The 25,214-nt window shown below is 42.3% G+C and overlaps 1 long non-coding RNA gene and 1 other non-coding gene across 2 annotated transcripts in view; one reads left to right on the forward strand and one right to left on the reverse strand.

Moving 5' to 3' along the window:
• The window catches only part of LOC140612078 (uncharacterized), a 153,509-nt gene that overhangs the window by 87,688 nt on the left and 40,607 nt on the right, over positions 1–25,214 (reverse strand). The window lies entirely within an intron of this gene.
• Positions 9,544–9,647, forward strand: LOC140612186 (U6 spliceosomal RNA). The gene has a single exon (XR_012013492.1). It is a non-coding gene; the product is annotated as a U6 spliceosomal RNA (small nuclear RNA).

Here is a 25,214-nt window from a genome sequence, read left to right on the forward strand (position 1 = left end):
TCATCCCTGAGTGCCCCTACCCGTTGTTAGGTCGGGATTTGCTCACCAAGATGGGGGCACAAATTTGCTTCCACCCCGAAGGGGCAAAAGTCCTAAACAAGAAGGGGCACCCGATTCAGGTGCTTGTCCTGAGTTTAGAAGATGAATATCGTCTCTATTGTCTCCACCAAATGTCCTCAGCCCCAATGACTGACATTGACCGTTGGCTGCAGGAAGTCCCCAAGTGCGGGCAGAAACTGGGCCGGCACCGACCGGCCATATACATAGAACAAAAGCCGGGGGCAGACCCTGTCAGGGTCCACCAATACCCCATGCCTCTCGACTCCCCAACCCAGACTGGGACCCCCCTCGGCATGACTGTCAAGAAATTTTGGCACAGGTGCATGGAATCAGAGCTGATCTCCAGGACCAGCCACTGCCGAACGCCGATGCCACCTGGTACACGGACGACAGCAGTTTTGTCCGAGCAGGAGTCCGATTTGCGGGGGCAGCCGTGACCACGGAGACGGAGACCGTCTGGGCGGAGCCATTGACAGCCTGAATGTTGGCTCAATGGGCAGAACTGATCCCACTGGCCAAGGCGCTGACCGTGGGGGAAGGTAAACGAATAAACACCTACACCGACAGCGGGTCCGCCTTTGCCACCGCTCGCATCCACGGAGCCCTTTACAGAGAGAGAGAGCGTCTGACAGCAGAGGCAAAGACTGTTAAAAACAAAACGGAGATTCTTGAACTCCTGAGGACCCTCTGGCTGCCCAAGGCCCTGGCCATCATCCACTGTCCGGGGCACCAAAAGGCAGACACGCCAGTAGCCAGGGGAAACCGGCTAGCTGATTAAAAGCAAAGGAGGCGTCCCTTTTGGTGACCCAGGTCTTAGCTACCACGCGACCTGATCCGGGGGAACGGACCCTGCCGGACACCCCCAACTATACTGATGCTGACTTACACTGGATCAAACACTTGCCTATGACCCAGTGCTTGCGTGGCTGGTGGAGGGCCGCAGACTCCAGCATCATCTTGCCAGAAGAACTGGGACGGCGAGTCCTATCCAAAACGCATTGGAGTCCTCACACGGGAACAAGGAAGATGGGAGACCTCATACGACATACAAAGATCACTATTAAAGACTCTCGAGCAAAGATCGAGCAGATCGTGGCAAGCTGCCACTCATGCCAGTTAACTAATGCCACCGCCCATGGATCGAACCCAGGCACCTGGCTCCGGGGGGACCGCCCAGGAGCCTACTGGGAAGTGGACTTCACTGAGGTAAAACCTGGAAAATACAGATACAGGTATTTACTAGTGTTTGTAGATACTTTTTCAGGATGCACAGAGGCATTTCCCACCAAACATGAAACGGCACAGACCGTGACCAAGAAACTGCTGGAAGACATCTTACCGAGGTATGGTTTTCCTGTTAGGATTGGGTCAGGCAATGGCCCAGGATTCGTCTCTAAGGTAACACGGGGAGTGGCCCTAGTACTTGGGGCAGATTGGAAATGACTTTGTGCATATAGGCCCCAGAGCTCAGGACAGGTAGAGAGGATGAACAGAACATTAAAGGAGACCTTAACTAAATTAGCCCTGGAGACTGGCGGGGACTGGGTGACTCTCCTCCCCTTCACCCTATATAGGGTGAGGAACTCCCCATATAAGATGGGACTGACTCCCTACGAGGTCATGTTCGGTCTTCCTCCACCTGTTATGCCCAATTTAAAACCTGAGGTGCTTGCTGAATTTGATGATCACCAACTTCTTTTCTCCCTCCAAATGTCATGAACCCATGAGCAGGTGTGGCCTAAGCTGAGGGCCCTCTATGAGGCTGGGCCACCCCTGGACCCCCATCGATATCGGCCAGGTGACTGGGTGTACGTGCGGAGATACCAACACCGGACACTTCAAGCTCGCTGGAAGGGACCTTACACCGTGATCCTGACCACTCCCACCGCTCTCAAGGTCGACGGGATTACTCCCTGGGTCCACTACACCCACGTCCAGCCAGCTGACCCACACGCTGTTCTCAAGGACTTTGTTCCAGAATGGAAAAGCCAACCGGACAAGGACAATCCCCTAAAGCTAAGACTGCGCCGTTCTCACTTATTTCCCACCTCCAAGACTCCCTAGTCTGAGGTTGTCCTTCAAAATAGAAAGGGATTAGACTTAGTCTTCTTACAACAAAGGGTGGGGTGGGGATGGTTATGTGCTGCCTTAAACGTAAGATGTTGCTTCTTCCCTGGAATGTAAATGGGAGCGAGAACAGCAACAAGGTTGGTTAAAATCCTGGTTTAATCATTCCCCCTGGCTCACTCTGAGAGCAACCTGGACCCTTGATTGGGTCCTTCCTTAGGTTCCTCTGAGAGGGGGAAATGTGGAGGCCGAGAAAATTAAGGCCATTCCACTTCAAGTCCAGCGTTAGCACAAGTACAGCCATCCCAGGCCCCTGTGAATAAGAGCTGAACTTGACCTTACTTCAGTTACAGGAAGAAAACAGCTTACAGTTTGACATCCTAGAAAGCCCCATATTAGAATAAGAACAGAGCCCAAGCCTAGGGCAGGAAGCCCCTATTAGAATAAGAACAGAGCTCAATGCCCTTGAAAGCCCCACATCAGAATGTAAACAGAACTTGAGAAATTCCTCCAGCCCTTCTGGAGGTCCCCTAGACCAGCCCTTAAAACTAAGCTGAAACCCACCTCGGGGTCCAAGTCCCTGCTCTGCTCTGTTGGGTATACTTGGACCCAAGCTCGAGCTTGTAAATAAACCTTCATGTGTTTGCATCGGTGTTGGCTCCTTGGTGGTTTCTCGGATTCACGATCTTGGGCACAACAGTGGTGACCTAGGCAGGTTTGAGTTTTGGAAGCCTGTCTCTGCCCTCAGAATGAAACATGCTGAAGGAAGGAGGATGGATGTGTGCACCCCTAGATGTCAACTCAGTAGCCAGAAAGAATACACAGACCCTCAGTGTGCCACAGTGTCTTAGGTCATTTAATCCCTAATAAACCCTGAATGAGGAAACTGAGGCACAGATGATTTAGAACCTGTGCAGGCTGGTCAGTGGTGAGGCCTGAGTGGAACCACACCTTGGGATGGCTGTACCATCACACAGGCAACTGCAGCCCGAGTGATGGTGGAGTAGGATGTAGGAGAACCACCAGACTCAGGAGCCTGCAGAGGGAAACCCATTAGATGGGACTCTGGGAGGATAGGTCTTAAAAGAAATTCTGAAGCAGATAAGCAACACTGTTAAGATTTGCTAAAACTGGATGACACATTCACTCATTTTCTATGTTTGAGACAGTGTGTGTGTGTGTGTGTTGTTTTTCTTCTCCCTATCGGATTAAGTGACCTGGAGGTCAGTGGGGGTCTTGGCAACAGCTGTTCCTATGTCTTGAGGGGGCCAGATACCAGATGAGGATAGATTAAGGAATGTGCGAGATTTGAGAACAAGGAGACAGAAAGTCTAGACTATTTGGAGAAATTCAGCCATAAAGGGGAGGAGAGAGAAAGGTCAGTAGCTAGTGATGTGTGGAATGGGAGACTTTCTTTTAATTTTAAGAAATTAGACATTACAGACACATCAAAGTCTCCTGCAGACCTCTCCTCAATCTCCCACCCTTTCCTCCTTCCCCAAAGGCTATCAAGAATTTACTATTTGTCATTGTTGTACATGTTTTGATGTTTTTACTACAAATTTATTCAACCAGAAGCATTTTAAAATATCATTTTGTTGGGTTTTCATCTGTATATAACTGGTATCACACTGCCTAGATCTCTCCAGAACATGCTCCTTTTCTCCACAGAATGATTATAATACTTACTGAGGTGGGTAAATCCACATCTATTTTACCTTCTCTGCATGATCCTACTGTGTGCACTTGCCCTCATTTATCCATCTGTTTATTGATGGTGTACAGGGCTCTGTAATAGTATTGCAAAGAATGGTACTGTGCCACCTGGGGCCCTAACTGGTGTTTCTCCAGGGCAGAGACCTATGGGTGTGATGCCAGGGCAGGAGGCATCTTTGCCCTTACAGGCCTCACCAGATAGTAAGCCAACTTATACTCTGCCAGCCATGTGAAGCCCCTCTGCCCCCATCTCCTTCTGCACTTGCCAGTGGGGAGATCTGAGATTGCTGGATCACCAGCTAAAGAGCTTCTGTTGAGAAATCCAATATGGAGGAACAGGGACCAAGGAAAGGGTTTCAGGGGAGACATGTGTCACTGAAAAATAGTCTATAAATCAATGCAAGGATCCAGTTTCTCTTGCCACTTGGCACAATGATCTGATCTCAGGCTTGCTTGTGCATGAAAGCCTCCCTGACCCATCCTAGCTGACCCACTCCTGCTCCCACTATACTACACCCATACCCCTTACCACATCGCACAATTGCCGGGTGTCTGTTAGTTCATTGTCCCCACAGGACCCCAAGCTTCTTGAAGAATGGACTATGTTACACATCTCCACAACCCCCAGAACTTTACAAGAGCCTGGCATGTAGTTGGTGTTCTATAAATAATGTTTAAAGTGCTTTAAAGTGCCCCATTATAGCTTCCACCTTCATATTTCTCCTAAATGAACTGAAAGAAGGGTGGTTTCAGACACACACACAATTTAAGAAGAAGCCAGATGGAGCCAGGAATAAAGAACCCCAGCAAAGCACTGAATGTCAGAGAAAGAAGTTTTACCTTGACAGTCTCTAAACCCTCTCCCCCTTCCCTACTGGCTCTGATCCCCAGCTACCTCAGAGACCCTCCTCACTCCTCTCTCCCTCCTATTTTTAAAATTAGTTGATATGCTTTAGCCTTTTCTAGTAAAAGCTGACCTCAATTCTCTTTCACTTGTTAGAAAATTCTTACGTTAATTTATACTACTTCCAATTTTGTTCTGTCTTGTTCAGATACAAGGAATGATCCTGAGACTAGAAAAGGGAAAAAGAGAACCTGAAGCCGGGCATGAAACAAGATCAAACATTTAAACTATAAGGATAGGTAATGGGGAAATAGTATTTTTCATAGCAAGAAGCTCAGGAAAGTCATAACTAAAGTCTGAGGCTGATGACATAAAATTGATGGATGAAATGAGGTAAGCAAGTTTCCTCAGTTCCTATTATACTTCCATCTTGTCATTCCTAGAAAATGATCTCAGAAGTAAAGAGGTAGAAGGAAAGCCTACAATGAGTCAGGAGACCTAGGAGAGTTGTGACCTGCCACAGGCACCTTTTATAAATGGATAACCCATACAGATGGCCTGGGGGAGGATTCTGGCAAATGTCTTCAGACCTTTATGCTATCCTCTTAGATACAACCTCACACCAGTGAGAATAGTGAAAATGAACAAGACAGGAAACAATAAATGTTGCAGAGGGTATGGAGAAAGAGGAATCCTCTTGCACTGTTGGTGGGAATGTGAACTGGTGCAGCCACTCTGGAAAACTGTGTGGAGGTTCCTCAAAGAGTTAAAAATAGAGCTACTGGGCAGCCCCGGTGGCTCAGTAGTTTAGCGCCACCTTCTGCCCAGGGTGTGATCCTGTAAACCTGGGATAGAGTCCTGCATCGGGCTCCCTGCATGGAGCCTGCTTCTCCCTCTACCTGTGTCTGCCTCTCTCTCTCTCTCTCTCTCTCCCCACCCCCTGGTCTCTCATGAATAAATAAATAAAAATCTTAAAAAAAAAATAGAGCTACCCTACGACCCAGCAATTTCACTACAGGGGATTTACCCAAGAGATGTAGATGCAGTGAAAAGCCAAGACACCTGAACCCCAATGTTTCCAGCAGCAATGTCCACAATAGCCAAACTGTGGAAGGAGCCTCGGTGTCCATCGAAAGATGAATGGATAAAGAAGATGTGGTGTATGTATACAATGGAATGTTACTCAACCATTAGAAACGACAAATACCCACCATTTGCTTCAACGTGGATGGAACTGGAGGGTATTATGCTGAGTGAAGTAAGTCAATCAGAGAAGGACAAACATTATATAGTTTCACTCATACAGGGAATATAAAAAATAGTAAAAGGGATTATAGGGGAAAGGAGAGAAAATGAGTGAGAAAAATCAGAGAGGGTGACAAAACATGAGAGACTCCTAACTCTGGGAAATGAACAAGGGGTAGTGGAAGGGGAGGTGGGTGAGGATGGAGTGACTGGGTGACAGACACTGAGAGGGGGGGCACTTGACGGGATGAGCACTGGGTGTTATACTATATATTGGCAAATCGAACTCCAATAAAAAATATACAAAATAAATAAATAAACATTTTATAAATAAATATATAAATAAATAAATAAATAAATAATCCTGAGGCACTGAATCATCGCTGGCTTACATAAAGTCATGTGAAACCCACTTTCAAGAAATATGTGAGGAATGAAGTGGGAGATGAGCCAGGGCTGGAGTTTAGGACTGAGGGGGGAGAGTAGTAGGCATACATTAAAAGGAGGAACTACTAGACTGGAACTTGGAACTCTGAAGGACAGATGAACTCAAAGTCAGCTGGACTGGTGCAGGGAGTCGTGAAGACAGTTAAAGGAGAGTCCTAGTGGCAGGTCCTCTTTAACCAAGTCTCCTCCAGTTGTCCATGCCCACAGTCGTGAGGAGACTTGGTTAAACAGGACCATAACAGAGGAAATGTTATGCTAGGAGTTGCTGGGGAGAAGCAGACACTGATAGAAAAACCCAAGGAGCATTAACAAAGAGTACAAGGCAAGTAAATTGTCAGGAGCATGAACCAAAGGTACTGGTTATATCCATGAGCCTGGCAGGCTAGCAAAGAGCTGGGGGTGGGGCAACCTTCCCTGAAGCCTTGAAATGGGCAGTACAGTGAGTGGTTGAAGGAACCCAAGCTGCCTGTCCAAGTCCTCTGGATCTGGCCTATACTGGAGATTGGATGAGTCAGTCAGGCTCAACAGGTCCACAGAGGTAAAAAGCCATATGTAGGAAAGCATGTGACAAAGGACAGGATGAAGACCCAAAATGACTGTGATGTGCTGGAGAAATATGTTAAATTCAATCAGGATAGCAGTCAACAAAGATAAATATCAGCTGCCCTTGGGGCTAAAATCCAACTGCTCGACTAAGGTAGCGAAGATAGAGTACACAGCAGCATGTTTGACACTTTATATCTTTACTCAAGGAGTCAGCAGAAATAACACAAACTTGGGCTGCACAATAGTTAGTGTCTGGAACAAGAAGGGTGCAGTCTTGGTCAGCTCAACTTGGGTCAACCCTCCCTTGGAGTATGAGGCTCAGTTCATAGAGTCCTACCTGGAGATGGACCTGAGCAGAAGAAACTTGTGGATTTTGACTGTGAATCAGAACATCCTGTCACACAAATAAAAGTTAAAAACTGGAAGGTTTCTCCTGAAGGCAAAAAAGACTCAGAGAGGATATAAGAGCTATTTTCACAGAAATGAAGGATACAATGGCAGTAAGGATTCAGAACTAGCATCAGGACCAACAGTGGAAGCCAAAGGAGACAGAATTTCAGCTCAAAGAAAGAAATCCTAGGACCCCTCCGAGCTACTTGAAAGGGAAGAGCTATCTCAGTAGACAGCATGTTCACCAGCAAAGACAATCTTTCAGGAGATGCTGCAGAGAGAATCCAAGGCGGATGGCCAGGAAAGCAACCATGTTCTTCCAACTCCAACCACAGATTTCAGTCTTCTGAAAAATTCTCTCCAAGTGTATAAGAATGATGTTTACTCCTTGATTAAAACAGGCAAAAGAGGCTTTGTTGTTTGTACTGTGTTTTGACAGAAATGTCATTGAAAGCATTTCCATTTGTAAAAACATTCTTAATCTATTTCATTAGGTGACAGAAAGCAGAGGAGATTTAAAATGTACTGTTTTACGACAGGTGCTGTGGCCATACATATTTTTTATCTTTAACTTAATCCTAAACAACAACCTATGAGGTATTACTATGTGCCTTTAATAGATCATAAAACTATGATTCATAGAACTTACATAATTTGAATGAGATTGGACAGGTCATACTTGAGAGATCAAAGACTCAAAAGCCAGAGATCCCTGGGTGGTTCAGCTGTTTGGCACCTGCCTTTGGCCCAGGGCATGATCCTGGAGTCCCGGGATCGAGTCCTGCATGGAGGCTGCTTCTCCCTCTGCCTGTGTCTCTGCCTCTCTCTCTCTCTCTTTCTCTCTCTGTGTCTCTCATGAAAAAATAAAATCTTAAACACAGACACACACACAAAAACAAAGACTCAAAAGCCTTCATGTGATTTTAAGCTTCTGATTGGTCTGTAAAAGGGTGGAAAGTGCATTGCTCTCACCTTACAACAAAAAATTCTGAATAATTTGTGAAATCACGATTTTTCTTGAGTAAATAAGATATCTGTGATTGCAGAACAAAACAACTAACCCAAAACCTAAATAATAGCAGATACGTCTAAGGAGAGATAGGACACAAGCACTTGTTTATTTGCAGGAGACAATGGACACCATTCAAAATTTTTAATAAATTGCTAAATGTTGAGCATGGACTAATGTGACAACCTTACTCTAAAACCAAGATAACACTACAAGAATTTAAAGCCCCAATTGCACTGACAGTGACCACACCAATAAGAAAACCCAAACACAGCTCAACTTAGACTGACTCAAATTCCCACACTAACGATTCAGAAAAATGAGGGGAAGGATATCCATTTCCAGGCAATAACACTAGTTACTTTAGTTTCCATTGTCCCATAAAAGATGTCATCTTTAAAAATAAAAAGCGTAAAATATACATATAAGCAAGAAGCAAGGGAGGTGGGAAGAAAAAAAAATATGATCAACAAGAGTGGATTTCAATATGATACAATGTTGAAACTATCAGACAGGAAATTTAAAATAGCTATAATTAACATATTAAAAACCCAAGTGGAAAAAGTATTCAGCATACATGATCAGATGAGGAACTTTAACAGAGACATAAAAATTATGAGGAAGAAGTCAGTGGGAATGCTAAAAATGAAAAGTAAGATAAAAGAATTGAAAATTCCTTAATGGTCGAAAAAATAGGATCAATACAGCTGAGGAAATAATCAGAAAGGTGAAAGATAAGTAAATATAAATAATTTAAACTAAAACACAAAAAGAAAAAAAATAATGAGAAAAAAAACAGAGCTCCCAAAAGTTGTTGGGTGCTATAAAATAGTCTAACATACATCCCTGTGAAATCCCAGAAAGAAGAGGAACAGGGCAGAAAAGCGTATTTGAAGATAATGGCCAAAAATTAATGACAGACACCAAACCACAGACTCAAACCCTCAAAGAGCACCAAACAGAATACATATACCCACTCCTTAAGAAATATATAAACATATTATATTTAAATTCCTGAAAACCAAAGATAAAGATAAAATTTTAGAGACAGCCACAGGGATGAGAAATACACTATGTATAGAGAAACAAATATAAGAATTACAGAAGACTTTCATCAGAAACTATACAAGCCAGAAGGCAATACAATGACATATTTAAAGGGCTGAAAGGAAAAAAAATCAATTACATATTCAATAAATCATTTTTTTTACAATTAAGTGTGCTTGCTTCAGCAGTACATATACTAACATTGGAATGATACAGAGATTAGCATGGCCCCTGTGCAAGGATGACAAGCAGATTTGTGAAGTGTTCCATATTTCTTTTAAATGAATAAAATAAAATTAAGGAGAAATAAAAATATATTCACCAAACAAAATGAAAAAAAATCATTTCCAGTGTAACTGCTCTAAAAGAAATGTAGAAAGAAGTTCTTCAGATAGAAGGAATATGGTACAAAAGCCTGGATCTACATAAGAAATGAAAGCACTGGGAATAACACAAGTGAAATGTCATATAGTATATGCTCTAAAAGTTACCTTATGTCTAAACGAGGGTCAATAAAATTTTTCTGTGAAGAATCAAATAGTATTTTAGGCTCTGTGAACCACATATGGTCTCTGTCACATAGTCTTTGTTTTTTGTTGTCACTTTTATTTGTTATATTTTGTTCTTAATTTTTTAGAACCCTTTCAAATATAAAAACTATCATTAGCTTGAAGACTTCTGGGAAGACAAAATAAATGTTTCTCTATTCTCCAGATGTTTATCCACTAAGTACAACAAAAGTCCCTGGACATTATATATAAAACAAACATCAGAGGATTGAATGGGGTTGGGGGGGCGGGGGACAGAAGATGAGCTACTGACTGATAGACCCATGGGAAAACAGTGCTACATCTCTTAGGTTATATTTCTGTGTCATATATCCCAGCCTTGTAGTAGAAGATAACTACCAAAAGCAAAACAAATAACAGATTTTTTGAACTCCCAATAAACTCTTGCTTTTATTGGGAGTTTGAAATTAATTAAAGGCCAGCAAAGGGGTTGTCCAACAAGATAGAAGATTTAGACAGTAACTGCACAACTCCAGCCAGACACCACAGAAAAACTATGGTCCCACTGCACTGACACTAGCAAAGGGCAGTGGAGAGCTGGGACTTTAACCTAAACCTCATCAAAGAGCTGTCAGAGAAGGCTAAGTCTGACTTTCATTGCCCTGAGCAATAAGGTCTCACCACACTGTGGTAGGGACCAGGCAGGAGTCTGGACTTCCACTCTCCAATGCCCCTCTCCAAGGGTGGAATCAGAGGCAGCCTAGTGGAGAATCATGACTTTTACCACTGCCCACTGGAGAGGAGACACCCCTGACCTCAATGGAGGCCCTATGGGAAATAGTAATGAGTCATTCCTACCCTTCCAGCCACAGTAGTATCAACAAAGGTCTAGTGAAGGGCCAAAGAACCACACTTAAAATTTTCAGGTTTCAGTTGGAAATCACCTGTCATAACAAGAATCGGTAAAATGTCAACTTGAATGAAAGAGACAGCAACAGAAGCAAAACTGAGATGACAGAGATGTTCAAATTATCCTACAATGATTCTAAAGTAGTCATCATAAAAATGCTACAACAAATAGTTATAAACATGCTGAAACAAACAAAAAACAGGAAAAGTCCCAGCAGAGATGTGAAAGATACAAAGAGGAACCAAAAAGAAATAATAGAACAAAAAATATAATATCCCAAACAATAAAATCAATGGATGGGCTGACAGCAAAATGGAGGAAACAGAGAAAAGAATCCATAACTTGAAGGTAAAACAATAGAAATTACCCAATTAGAACAAGAGAAAAAAAATACAAAAAAAATGAACAGTGTCAGAAACATATAAGATTATAGAAAATGATCTAATACTCATATCATTGCAGCCCAAAAGAAAAAAGGAAAGAGAATGAGACTGCAAAAGTATTTGAATAAATAATAGCTGAAAATTTCCCAAATTTGGCAAAAAAAAAAAAACAAGATTCAAAAAGCTTAGAGAATTCAAAGCAGCATAAACACAAATTTACTCTAAAATGCATTATAGTCAAATTTTTGAAAAGTAAAGACATACAAAAAAATATTGAAAGCAGCAAGGGAGTAATTACACCTTACCTATAAGAGAAAACAATTCAAATGACAGCATATTTGTCATTACAAACTAGAGAGGAAGTAGCACAATATTTTTCAAGTGTTGAAATGAAAAACTCAAAATTATACATCCAGAGAAAATATCCTTTGGAATTAAGGGGAAATCAAGACATTCTCAGACAAAGGAAAACTAAGAAAATTTGTTACCAATAGCCCACCTGAAAGAAATGGCAAAGTGAGTTTTCTGAACAGAATGAAAATATTGAAAGAAGGACTCCATACAACACTAGAGTGGGGAAAAAGCAAAGAAAAGAATCAAAATATGATAAGTATAATACATCTTCCTTCCCCTTTTGAATGTTCTAAATTATGTTTGAAAGTTGAGCTGAAATTATAACTGTCATATGTGGTCTTAAATGTATGTAGAGGAAATATGTAAAACAATTATAATACACATTTGGGAAGGTAAAATAACTTAAAGGGAGAAGCTTTCTATACCTTACTCAAAATGGTAAAGTGTGGGCAAGTGTTGGTTCTGATTAGTTATGTATATATAATTTAAAACATAGCAATACCACAAAAATAGCCACCCAAACATATACTTAAAATACTATAGATGTGGAGAAAAGGAACTCTCACACACTATAAGTGGGAATGCAAGTTGGTTGCAGCCACTAGGGAAAATAGTATGAAGCTTCTTCAAAAATTAATGAAACAACTACTATATGATCCAGTACTTCTATTACCAGGCATTTACCCAAAGAAAATGAAAATATTAATTCAAAAAGATACATGTACCTCCATGTTCATTGCAGCATTATTTATAATAGCTAAGATATGAAAGCAACCCAAGTGTCCATTAGTAAGCGAATGGATAAAAAAAAAAAAAGTGATACACACACACACACACAGGAATACTACTCAGCCATAGAAAAGAATGAGATCTTGCCATTTGTGACAACATGAATGGACCTAGAAGGTATTGTGCTAAGTGAAATAAGTCAGACAGAAAAAGACAAGAACCATATGATTTCACTGTAAGTGGAATCTAAAACAAAACAAAACAAAACAAATAAACAGACTCTCAAATACTGAGAACAAACTGGTGGTTGCTAGAGGAAATGTGGGTGGGGGATGGGTGAAATAGGCAAAGGAGATTAGGAGGTACAAACTTCCAGTATTAAAATAAATAGTCATGGAGATGAAAGTACAGCACAGGGAATATAGTCAATAATACTGTAATAGTGCTGTATGATGACAGATGGTGACTACACTTATTGGGCTGAGCACTGACTAATGTACAAAATTGTTGAATCACTAGCATAACATTGCATGTTAACCATACTTCAAAAATAAATAATAAAAACACTATAGATAAAATAATATTATAAAAAAATGTTTAAATAACCCATAAGGAAAAAAAAATTAAAAGACATGAAAAACAGAGAACAAACAAAAAGCAAAACTCAAAACTGCATACTTAAACCCTCACAGGTCAATAATTACATTAAATTACTAAATCCAGAGGGGATAAAAAATAACCCACAAGTAATTCACTCCAGTTATAATGGTGTAGGGGAGTTGGTGTTAAATGCTATAAAAGGATATACCACACAGATATAAATCAAAAGAAATTATGAGTGACTATATTAGATAAAGTAATCTTCAGAGCAAAGAAAGCAGAGACTGAGGGAGACATAATATAATGATAAAAACATCGATCTACCATGAATACACAGGAATCCCACATGCATCCTCATCAAACAACAAAGCTACACAATATGTAGGGCAAAACTAATAGAATTTTAAAATGAAATAGACAAATTCTTATTTTTAGAGTTGGGGCTTCAATACCCATCTCTCAATGATGGATAGAACAAGAGAGAAAACAAGCAAGAAATAGAAAACAACAACCATCAACCAAAAGGATCTAATCAAAATTTGCCAAAACTTAAAACAAGCAAAAACAAAGTACACATTCTTTTCAAGCACCCATGGAACATACACCAAGCTAAACCATATCTTGAGTCTTAAAATAAACCTCAAAGATTAAAATCTTACATTATGTGTTCTCTGACTACAATAGTATCAAAAGAACAAAATAAAAGAACATAAAGATAACAGAAAAGTCCCCAAACACTAGGAAACTAAGCAACACCTAAATAAGTTATGGGTAAAATAGAAATCTCATGGAAATTTTAAAAACACATTGAATGGGGATCCCTGGGTGGCGCAGTGGTTTGGCGCCTGCCTTTGGCCCAGGGCCTGATCCTGGAGACCCGGGATCGAATCCCACATCAGGCTCCCAGTGCATGGAGCCTGCTTCTCCCTCTGCCTATGTCTCTGCCTCTCTCTCTCTCTCTCTGTGACTATCATAAATAAATAAATAAAAATTAAAAAAAAAAATTAAAAAAATAAAATAAAATGATACAAGAAAATAAAACTAAACAAAATATGTTAAAAAAAAAACACATTGAATGTAAAGAAAGTATAAATACAAAATATCAAAATTTGTGGGATAGAGCTAAAGAATTAATATGTATAATATATATATATATTTGGGTTACCATAACAAAATACCACAAAAAAATATGAAAAGTTCAATAAAATTGACAAATTTCTAGCAAGAAAAAAGAGAAAAGACACAAATTACCCATATAAGGAATGACAGGCAATGTCACTAAAGACCTGGCAGACATCAAAAGATGATAATATTACAAACTACTCTCTCTGTATAAATTTGACAACTTGGCAAAATGGGTCAATCTTTCAAAAAATACAAACTCATGCAATATGAAATAGATAATTTGAAAGGCCTATAACTACTATAGAAATTTAATTCATAGTTAAGGACTACCCCTGAAAAATCTCTGGGCCTCTAACTTCATTGGAGAATTCTACCAAATGTTTAAAGAACACTATTTTCTGAAAATAGAAGAGGAAGGAAAACTTTCCAATTAATTCCAACTAATTAATCAATAATAAATTTAAAAAAAAACAGTACAGTAAAGGAAAATGACAGACTGAATATGGAACAAAAAAAATTAACAAAATGTTAGCAAATAGAATTCAACAATGTAAGAAATATAGCATACATAAGTAGAATATATTCCAGGAATGCAAGGGCGGTTCAAATATTGAAAATCCTATTAACAGAGTAAAGGAAAAAAGTCACATCAGCATTTTAATTAGTGCAGAAAACTCATTCAACAAAATTTAACCTCAGTTCATGACAATAATTCTCAGACATTCAGTGTAGGAATAGAAGAGAACTTCCTCAACATGATAAAGAGCACCTATCAAAAAACCCTGCAACTCCGCTGTCCTCCACAATAAAGGACTGAGGCTCTCTCTCTAAAAGTAGAAACAAAGCAAGTACAGCCCATCACCACTCTTCTCAACATAGTGCTGGAAGTCCTGCCCCCTGCAATACAACAAGAAAGAAAAGGAACACAGAACAGAAAGGAAGGACTAAACTGTCACTATGTGCAGATGATATTATGAAATTCCTGAGGAATCTGCAAAAATAAAATCCTATAATTAATAAATGAGCTTAGTAAGGTCACAGGAATGAACATCAACACATGAGAATCAGTTCTATTTCTATAGTCTAACAATGAACACTTGAACAACAAAATTTTAAAATATAATATTTAAAATGGCTCAAAAAATGAAAAACTTAGTTGTAACTCTAACAAAATATGTAAAGATGTTATATTCTAAAAAAATACAAAACACTGATGAAAGAAATCAAAGAGGATCTAAATAAATGGAGAAAGATGCCATTTTCATGTACTAGAAATCTTAATATAAGTAGAGATGTCACTACTCCTCAGACTGTTGTACATGTTTGATCTAATTCCTATCAAAATGCCAGCATAGTTTTCACAGATTTTTATGGATAAATTTATAAGAAAATGGAAAAGAGCAAGAAGAGCTAAACATTTGGGGGGAGGGAGAATAAAGTTGGGAGTTTTCAGTCTATCTGATTTCAAAACTTATTTTATAACCCCAGTAATGAAGACTGCATGGCACTGATAGGAAATAGACCCATGAGAATGGGATGGAATACAGAATCCAGAAACTGATGTACATATGCCCAATTGATTTTTCTTTTTTACAAAAGTGCAAAAGCAATGTAATCAAGGAAGTCTTTCCATAAATAATTAGACATGCATAAGCTAAAACAAAACAAAAGAAAAAATACTTGACCTAAACCTCACACCTTCTGCAACAAAATGTCAGCCTGTAAAACATAAAATTAAAAAACATACCCTACTCCTAAAAAAGAAAATCTTTGGGATATAGGGCTAGGCAAACAGTTCTTAGACTTGACATCAAAAAGCATGATCCAAAAGAGAAGAAAATTAAAATTAAAATTAAAAATTTTTGCTTTCCTAGGTGGCTTAGTCAGCTAATCTGACTCTTGATTTCAGCCCAGGTCATGATCTCAAGGTCATAACATCACGTCCCATGTCAGGCTCCACACTGTGCATGGAGTCTGTTTAAGATTTTCTCTTTCCTTCCCTCTCCCACTGCCCATCCCCCCACTCCTGTGCGCAAGTGCCCGTGTGCTCTTCTCTCTCTCTCTCTCTCTTGCTCACACTCTCACTCTCTCTCTCTCTCAAACCAACAACGACAACAAAAAAAACTTTTGCTCTGAGAAATATCTTATTAAGGGAATAAAAAAACAAGTTACAGACTATTGAAAAATGTTTGTAACTAATATACCTGACAAAGACTAGTATCTATAATATATAAAGAATTCTCCAAAACACAATGATAAAAAAAAAAAAAAAAAAAACAATCCCTTTAGAATATGGGCAAGGACCTGAGCAGACATATTACTGGAGAGGATATAAAGATGACAAGGAAGCACATGAGAAGATGTTCAGTGTCACCAACCATTGAGGAAAACAAAATCACAATGAGCTATCACTGCACAGCTATCAAAATGCCAAAATTAAAAAATAGTAACAACACCAAAAACTCATGAGAATGCATAAAAATTTGATCAAAACATATTGTGGTAGGAATATAAATGGGATGGCAATTCTAGAAAATAGTTTGACAACATCTTTAAAAATGAACATACAACTACCAAATGAGCAATTGCACCCTTGGACATTTATCCCAGAGAAATGAAAACTTAAGATCACATAAACTCCGACACAAACATTTTTATCAGCTTTATTCGTAACAGCCTAAAATGGGAAACAATCCATATGTTCTTCAATGGATAACCAGTTCAACAAATTGGTACAGCTATATCATGGGATACTACCAAGCAATAAAAAGGAATAAATTTACTAATATATGCACCAACTCTAAAGATTTATGCTGAGTGAAAATACTCAATCCCAAAATATCACACACTATTTGACTCCACTTGCTTAATATTCTTGAAAGGACAAAATTATAGAAATGAAAAACAGGGGTTGTGAGGGGTTAAGAATGGAAGTGGGGGTTCAGAAGGGAAACAGTTCTGCCCTGATTTGTACCTCCTTTCTCTGTAATGTCCCCTTCAGTATCAGGTGGGTATAGGACGAACAAAGGCTACTCTCAACAGAACCAGAACTTGCCTCTGGCCAGAAAAAAATCTCCAAAGGTGTGTCTATAGAGGTAGAATAAAGAGAAATTTGATTCAAGCATATAAGCATTTCAACAAATTACCCTCAATGAAAGTAGTAAAAATTAGGATTTTTTTCAAATCATCAAGTGTGTCCTGAAATGTAGATTGGTTTCAATAGACCATGTCCACCAGGAAATTGCTAATGTCAAATTCTTAAAAATGCATAGGTTCATCCAACGAACACTGAGGGAGGGAACTGCAGCCCCAAACACTAAGACAGCTACCAATTCTTTTTTGACAGGAATAGCAGTTCTATTGTGCTAGATCTATTTATCAAAAACAATGCTTAAGTTTTCTGTAAAACATATTTCTTAACTTATGCGTGGGTTTTAAATTCAAGGACTGCCTTTGCTTTTGGTTGAGATGCTCTGGAAATCAGAAAAGCAAGTCCTATCCCCTGAAATGTGGAATGCAGGAATGAACAGCTGTTCAGGCCACGAAGCCTTAGATAGACAGGTTTAGGGTGGCTTTCAGGTCTCAGAGTCCACCTCACCCACTCAGCTGATTGATGAGGGAATAGCTGTCCACGGCTATGCTGGACATCCCCAGCCCCAGTGATCCAGAAGGTTGGGACTTGGCCCTGTAGAAGACAGAGAGGATGAAGTAAGCCTGAGCCTCGTGCTCACAGAGAGGCCTCTGAGATGTGGAGAGGGCTCCAAATGTGACAGAGAAAAACCCATAATGTCATCTGCCTGCTGGGAAACAAGTGCTAGAGTTGACCTCCAACTGCAGGGGGCTCCGCAGAAACAATTTAGAAGAGTCCATGATGATGACTGCACGGGTATGAGCAGGGTCAGCACCGGCCCTAAGTATGGGGTATGGGCTAAAAATGACCCTTTATGAGCAAACTGAATCCCAGCAACATCATTTAATAGCTGGTGATGCTGGCTGTATATTACCTCTCTTTACCTCAGTTTCCTCACTTATAAAATAAGGCTTTCTGTGGTAAGACTCAGTGTAATGTTAATATATCAGCACCATACAATAAGTAGAAAAGCAGACAGAGACAGAAAACCCATCTGCCCTGTGGCACCCACACCCAGCCCCTCGCAAGGTGTGCAATTCTATGCTAGCTTTATTCCTTAGGGGCCTTCTGGAGGTATGGGCATTTTATCCCTTGGGAGGAGAAACAAATGCTCCAGCTGTTGCCACATTCGATGAAACCCGCAACTCCCCGAAGACACTGCTGAAATCAAGGGTCCCCAGGTAAACCCAGCTCAGAGGCTGGGGCTGAGCAGCCCACGGTCTGTGGGATTCAGCAGCCTCCCTTCAGCAGAAGAGGCATTCATTTGTTCGTTCCAACTCTCCAGCAAACACTTACTGAGAATGGGATGCAGTACCATGGAAAATTCTAGTTTCCATGCAACCCATGGGCTTTGAGGGGGAAAAGCTTGCCTAGATATTCATTGTTATTCTGTCATTCATGGGTTGTATGATCATTTTTCTCAGTCTCTGCAAGGCTGTGTCTTTACCTTTAAAATGAAGAGAGGAGTTCTCACCTCCTCTCAGGTATGGAAAGGGTGAAATGGTATACCTCTAGAGTAAGGGGTCCAGTGCAGGCCTCATACAGAACGGAAGCTTGGTATTTCTTCGATATGGGAGGAGACGGGAAAAGAGGACATATCCCACCGTTCCTGGTGCCTAGCCACCCCTGTCCCCCTTGCCATGTCCTCCCTGGACTTTTGGCCCATCCAGCTCATCACTGTGTTCCCAGTCTGAGCCTTCTAAGTCTCTCTTCCACAAAGCTACCAGATCTAATCATAGCGCTCCTCTGCTCAAACTCCTTCAGTGGCTCCCAAGTACCAGGAGATAACACCCAAGTGTCTTATACTGACCTGTCAGTCTCTGGCAGTCAGAGCTTGCCAGACTACCCAGCTTTACTCTATGCCCTCCCAACCTGACTTCTACAGCTCCCACTCCCCAAATCTTGGACACTGTTTGCTTCCCCAAAGACTCTGCCTTTCAGTCCACTAGAGACAGACACAGCTCATAGCGCCTTCTGAGCCTGCCTCAGGTATCCTTGGCCCTTCTCACTTTGGGCTTCTACAGTCGCCAAGTGAATACTTGCCTCCCTCATAGCACTTAGAGCCTCTTATCTTAAGTGCATCTTTTCATGCCTGTGTCACATGCAGGTGACGAGCAGTTTCAGATTGAATCTTATGGTCTTACTTATGTATCTATGTAACTTCAGCCACAGTAGGGCTCAGCATGAAAGTGTTCAGTGGATGTTTGTAGAAGGTAGGGAAGGAGGGAGGGAGGAGGAAGAAAGAGGAAAGGAGGGGGAGAGAGGGAGGCACTGAAGGAAAGAGGGAGAGCAGGGGGAAGAAAAGAGGTAGGAAACAGAAGTGGTAGGGGAGGAAGGAAGGAACAAGGGAGGAGGGAGGGAGAAAATTAGCCAGTTAATTAGTTAGTTGCAAAGAGCCATTTGACCCACAGGAGTAGAATCAAACTTGACTTTGTAAGCCTACATTTGAGCAAATTAATCAGATCCTGAGAAGCAAGTTCATGCTCTGGCCATGATGCCAAGAAATGAAATGGCTCCCATCCATCTTGTGCCTCTCTTTTGTTAATCCAAACTATACCATGAAAGGCAGAAGCAGCATGATGAGGCCCTATGCATTCTTGGAGGGGGAGAGAGAAGCAAGGAACAAAGGCCCCCAACCTTCAGGAAGGAGGTGCCCTCATTTTCTTGGGCAGCCCAGCTTCCTTTGAAAGCAAGAAAGTAGCACAAATCTACTGTCATGGCAACTACTCCTAAGCCATCCTAGGAAGTGGCAACTTACTGTAAGTGCTCCAGAGACCAGGTTCCCCCAATTTCCAAGCTGCCTGGCAATAGGAGCCCTTTCAAAGGATTGATAGATTGCACCTTTTAAGGCTGGGTCTATCCACAGTGATGGATGGGGAATGCCTTCATCCTTACCCACCACCTGCTCCATCACAGGATGTAATTTCCCTGTCCTGAACTCCAGTTTGAAGAAGAGCTGCTAAAAAAAGGCTCATGCATCAATAGACAAAAGGAGATATCACCTCTTGGCTCACATTGAACACTGAACCTATAACTATCAGAGGGAGGCACCAGATGCAAACATATCTCAGTCCCCCCAGCCCTGGAACTGATGTTCACCTGGCGGTCACTGGGGCCCAAGAAGTCCAGATCCAATGTGGACACTGAGCATATGACCAGGCACTGTAATAAGAACCTTATGCATATTCTCATTTACTCATTGTCACAACCGTGCAAGGAAAGTATCATAGTGAGTTGTGTACATCACAAAGCTTGTATGGCAGAGGTGGCTATAGGTCCACCAAAATTCATTCTCCCTTTCCTCTTCAATAGTAGAACTTCAGCCTGCCACATGGCTGCATAGTGACACCGTACAAGCCTCCCTTACAGTCAGGTAGAGACACTATACCAGCCTCCCTTACAGTCAGCCTCCAATGGGAGAAGAGTAGGATCATATATAGACCCTTATAACTAGGTGCCTCTACAATCTTGTCCCTCTTCCTACTGACCTGAGTCTGGAAGGACTTAACCCAGTCTTCATCATGCAAATGAGAACAATGCCTAAGGAGACTGGGAGAAACAAAATGGAAGGAGCCTCAGTCTCTGAATCAGCATATGGAGCAGAGCTGTCTGCAGGCCTGGAATTCAGGCAGTTATGGGAAACAAAAATGACCTCTGTCTTATTTGAGCCCTTAGCTTCTGGTGCCTACTTGTTGCAGGTGTTAGAACCAGCAAGGAGCAGAGTCCAAACTTACGGATAATTCTGCCTTCAAAGCCCATGATTTATACTGGTTATACCACTCAGCGTCCAGTCAGATGCACAGAGCAGGAATGTAATATGCAGCACCAGTCACAAAAGTGTTGGAACCCTACATAATTAGGAGGGAGAAGCTGAAGTTACCAGGACGCTAGTAACCATAGAGAGTTGCTTGTACTCCTAGAGATGGGGAAAGGTAAAAAAGGAAACAGGGTAGCTGGAGCCCTGATGATGATTACCAAGCCTCCCAGGCTCAGGGCACACGCTGCCTTGCTGTTGCTGTCAAAACTATCGTCCCTACTACTTAGCAGTGAATAAGGCACTCTCCCTCCTGAGGACAGTGCACAAGCCAGAGCCCATAAGAGACATACAACCAAGGCTGCTGGAGCACTGGACCGTCCTGCTGCTGCTGCTGGAGTCAATCAGCAAGTCAGCCACGAGGGCAGAGTTAGACAAGAAACCTGTTACACCTGCTACCACTACTAGAGGCAGCTGCAGACAAAGGGTGGGGGAGGTGGTTTCTCTCTTCCTCTATCCTCCTGTCTCCTGCCAAGGCCTACCATAGGCAGGACTGAACTAGAAGGCAGCCAAGAAGTCACCTGGGAAATGTGGCTTACAGTCCCCTCCCCACCTCCACCCTGTGGCACAGAGGAGAGCATGAAAGGATAGAAATGGGTCCAGGAACCAGAGACAAGTACCTAGTATACAGGTCTACCAAAGGTCTAGCCCTGGGTTGGCAAATGTCCCAGGTTCTAGATCTCGGGTCTGATTGACTGACAGTGGCTTTCCAGGATGCTCTGGGGAGAAGGTTTCTGTCTGGGTCTGGGCTTAGTAGAAAATAGGGCATTAACTGGTTACCAACATCTTGGAGGTGAGAGTGTGAGAGTGGGGATCTATGCATCTTGTATTCATCATCTATATTCCAGTAAGAAAAGCTTCTGGTGCATGGACCAACACCTCCAAGATGAAATCTGATGAAAAACTCAAGTTTAATCAATGTACTAGCACAAGCCACCATCTGCTAAACACCTCCTGAATGCCAGGAACCATGCTGCACCCTTTAGGTACATTTTCTTCATTCAGCCCTCACAATAGTCCCATCAAAGAGACATGTGTATCCCCATTTTACAGTTGAGGACACTGAGATGTAGAAGGCCATGTAAATTAACTCATGAATGAAGAAGTGGCAGAGGTGATACTGGGCTCCAAGTCTGGCTCCCTGCTTGTACACACTTCCTCAGAACATCCCATCACCAATTCCCACAGCAGAATCCCCAGTTCTGGCCTAGTCTACACTCAGGTAGACTGGGGCCTAAGCCCTGACTTCTCTTCCTGTCTCTAACCACATGACTCCCTAGGTTAGGCTCACACTTGTCCAGATGATCCCTCTGAAGCCAATCATCCACCACTTAATGCAGATGCATCCACTACCATTCAGGGCCTTCCCAGGTACTTCATGGTTGCTCCAGAGATTCCTACCCAGCTGGTCTTGCAGGCAACCTATACATTCGTCATTTTCAAAATTCCCTGGTGATTCTGATTCTCTATCCACTCTAGAAAGCCTAGGCATCCAAAGACCTCTGGGCCTGCCTCCACCTGCAGGCTCATGACTCAGCTTTCCAGCCTAGAACGTGGGACCCAGGTGATCCTTGACAACCTGAGTTTCCCTCCCACGGCATCTCTCTAGGGCCTTTACCTTCCTCACTACTTTCCCTGTTATGACCCCCTCCTCCTTACTCTATAGGACTTAAGTCTTATACTGCCAGGCCCTCTGTGGGACCAGCAGCATTACTCAGTACTTTCAAAGTCCCATGCCATCCTTTCTTGCAGTAATTTCCTGATTGTTTCCCCTTACCCCAGCATGCTGCAAGCTCCTCAGACAGAGATCAGGGCCTGCAGGTCTGTGTCCCCAGCACCAAGCTATAGCATCTGCCACCAAAAGAAGCTTTAAAAATATAGAAGGAGCTAAGTCTCCTTTCCACTGTACATACTCTGCAGGTCATACCTCAAACTGGCACAGGCTTTTTAAAGCTGCTTGTAGAAGACTCTCACTTCAAGTGAAGCCCAAATAGATGGTGTGGGACAGAGACCATGATCATGAGTCTGAGACCGAGAAAAGCCTGGGCTTAAATTCCCAGCTTTGCCATTTCACTTGCTGTGTGTCCTAGGGCAAACCTCTGCCATTCTGTGAAGATGGCAGAATGAAGATTTTTCATGAGCTATGACTCTGACCCTAAAAATCACATAATTCTCTTCCTAGTTTCTCCCCCTTCCCCTTTCTGACTCCTTGGCATTTTCCCAAAGTGACACATGATTCATAGGTGTTCTGTGCATGAGATGGGGAAGGCCCTGCAGGTGCCATGAACAGGTGAGGAGGACATGAAAGAGTAGTTACCTGGACCACAGCTGCATTCTGATATGACAGCTCAAGCAGAGAGAGGCCCCATTTCTCCTGAATCTGTACCCTATGCCATTCACCAAGGACTTTTCAAGTCCAGCAGTGACTCAACTTTAGCCTTTACAAACAGCCCATAAAACAGAGAGAGAGAAGGAGACAGAGAGACCAAAGACTTTCTCTGTCCCCAGAATGTCTTAGAAAAATGTCACCACTTCACACAGGCACCAGTGCTTTCCACGTAGCTGGACATGGCAAGGTGTGAACAAGCCTTAAGTTTCCTGTCACTGTTGGGCATTTAGATCCTGTGTAGTAGAATCTTTGTGTGGTGACACAACTGCATTTACTCACCAGGACAGTGAGACATCATTGGCTCTGGACACAGCTGAGACATTCTGGCCAGGCCATCCATTGTTCAGTGGGGACTACAGGTCTCAGGTCCTCCTGGCTCTGACACGGACCTGGGATCATGGAAGCTCTCCTCTAGACCCAGCCTCTTGTCCCAGTCTACACAGGAAGTCTGTCCGTCCCAGCTGGCATTGCAGGTGACCTGCCCACCCAGCTGACATAGGGAACAGCTTTGCTTGTGACACAGATTCTGTCCTTGGCTAAACTCTGCCCAGACCTCTCTGACCTTTTCAACTAGGCCTACTTCCATGTTCCTCTCTGCATTTTCCAGTTTTAGCAAGATTCCTGTTAGGTCAGCTTAACTAGAATCCCCACCCTCAGTATCTGACTACCATCAATACTAATTGGGTTCCTTATTCCCTACAGTTTCCAGGTGAGATCCAAGGCACTCTGGCCTGCCTTCAGCAAGAGCTCTGTTAGATTGGTTTAGCCAGAATCCCATCTCAGTGCTTCCTCTTAGTAATTCTCCATCCCCTGCCCCCTGACCCTGCTCTTTGGCTATACATTCCCACTTGCCCAGACTGTATTCAGGGCTGAGTCCAATCCCTGTCTGCACTGCAACACCCTATAGTAGTGGTCCCTACACCCATCATCTGCCCTCTCTTTAATAAAGTCTTCCCTATAGTCCTCAGTAAGTGTCATGGGTTTCCTTTTTCCTGTAATAGTTGCACAGGGCAGGAGAACATGGTCACGGCATCAGGCATCTCAGCACTAGGGTCTCTGGGTCACAGAGACTCAGACCCCACACTCTCCACCAGGTGCCTTACATCTCACCAGAGATTTGTGAGGAAATGAGTATAGGGGCCATGGAGAATGGAACAGATAGCTGAAGGTGACCCATTGGTCAAATCCAGTGCCAGCATGACCTGGCTCTTGGACCTTGACCCCTGATGTTAAAGCTGTGATTGTTAACAGCTACCCCACAAGACCTCTGGGAAGATTACGTTGGAGACCATGCAATTATCGCTCTTACTGTATGACCTAGGTCCTGACAAAACATGCCAGATGCAGTACACCATGTATATGTCTGTACAGACCACAGGAGGGCGGGGCTATCATTGCCAGGCCCTGAATGGTTTGTGACTTGCCCAAGGTGCCCCACAAGGACATGGCAGATCTGGCTTTCGAACAGTTGTCTGAAATGCCGTGTTCCATGGACCCTGTTATGAGCTGCCAGACCTAGCTCATGAACTATCCATCATCCAATACACAGAAACCAATACATGGCTTTTGTTATTGTACTATTTGCTAAACAATTTGCAAACTTTAGTGATAGAGCACTTTGAATTGCCTCAAACCTGCCGTGACATGGCTGCCTTTTTCAGACCCTCATGCCTGGGCCATAGCCCTTGTTTCTTATCAAATTATGATTACTGATTTGTACTTGCCCAACCATCTGGAAATGCCCATCACAGCTGTAGATTTTGAAGGAGTTGCTATTTTCCCATTATAACCAAAATTCTCACTAAATTGGAAATGAAATTATATTCGTCTCCTATTGTATCTGCAACAAGTTACCATAAACTTGGTGGCTTAAAACAACATGAATTTATCATTCATAGTT

The sequence above is a fragment of the Canis lupus genome, chromosome 20 (genome assembly GCF_048164855.1).
Source record: "Canis lupus baileyi chromosome 20, mCanLup2.hap1, whole genome shotgun sequence".
Classification (NCBI taxonomy): Eukaryota; Metazoa; Chordata; class Mammalia; order Carnivora; family Canidae; genus Canis; species Canis lupus.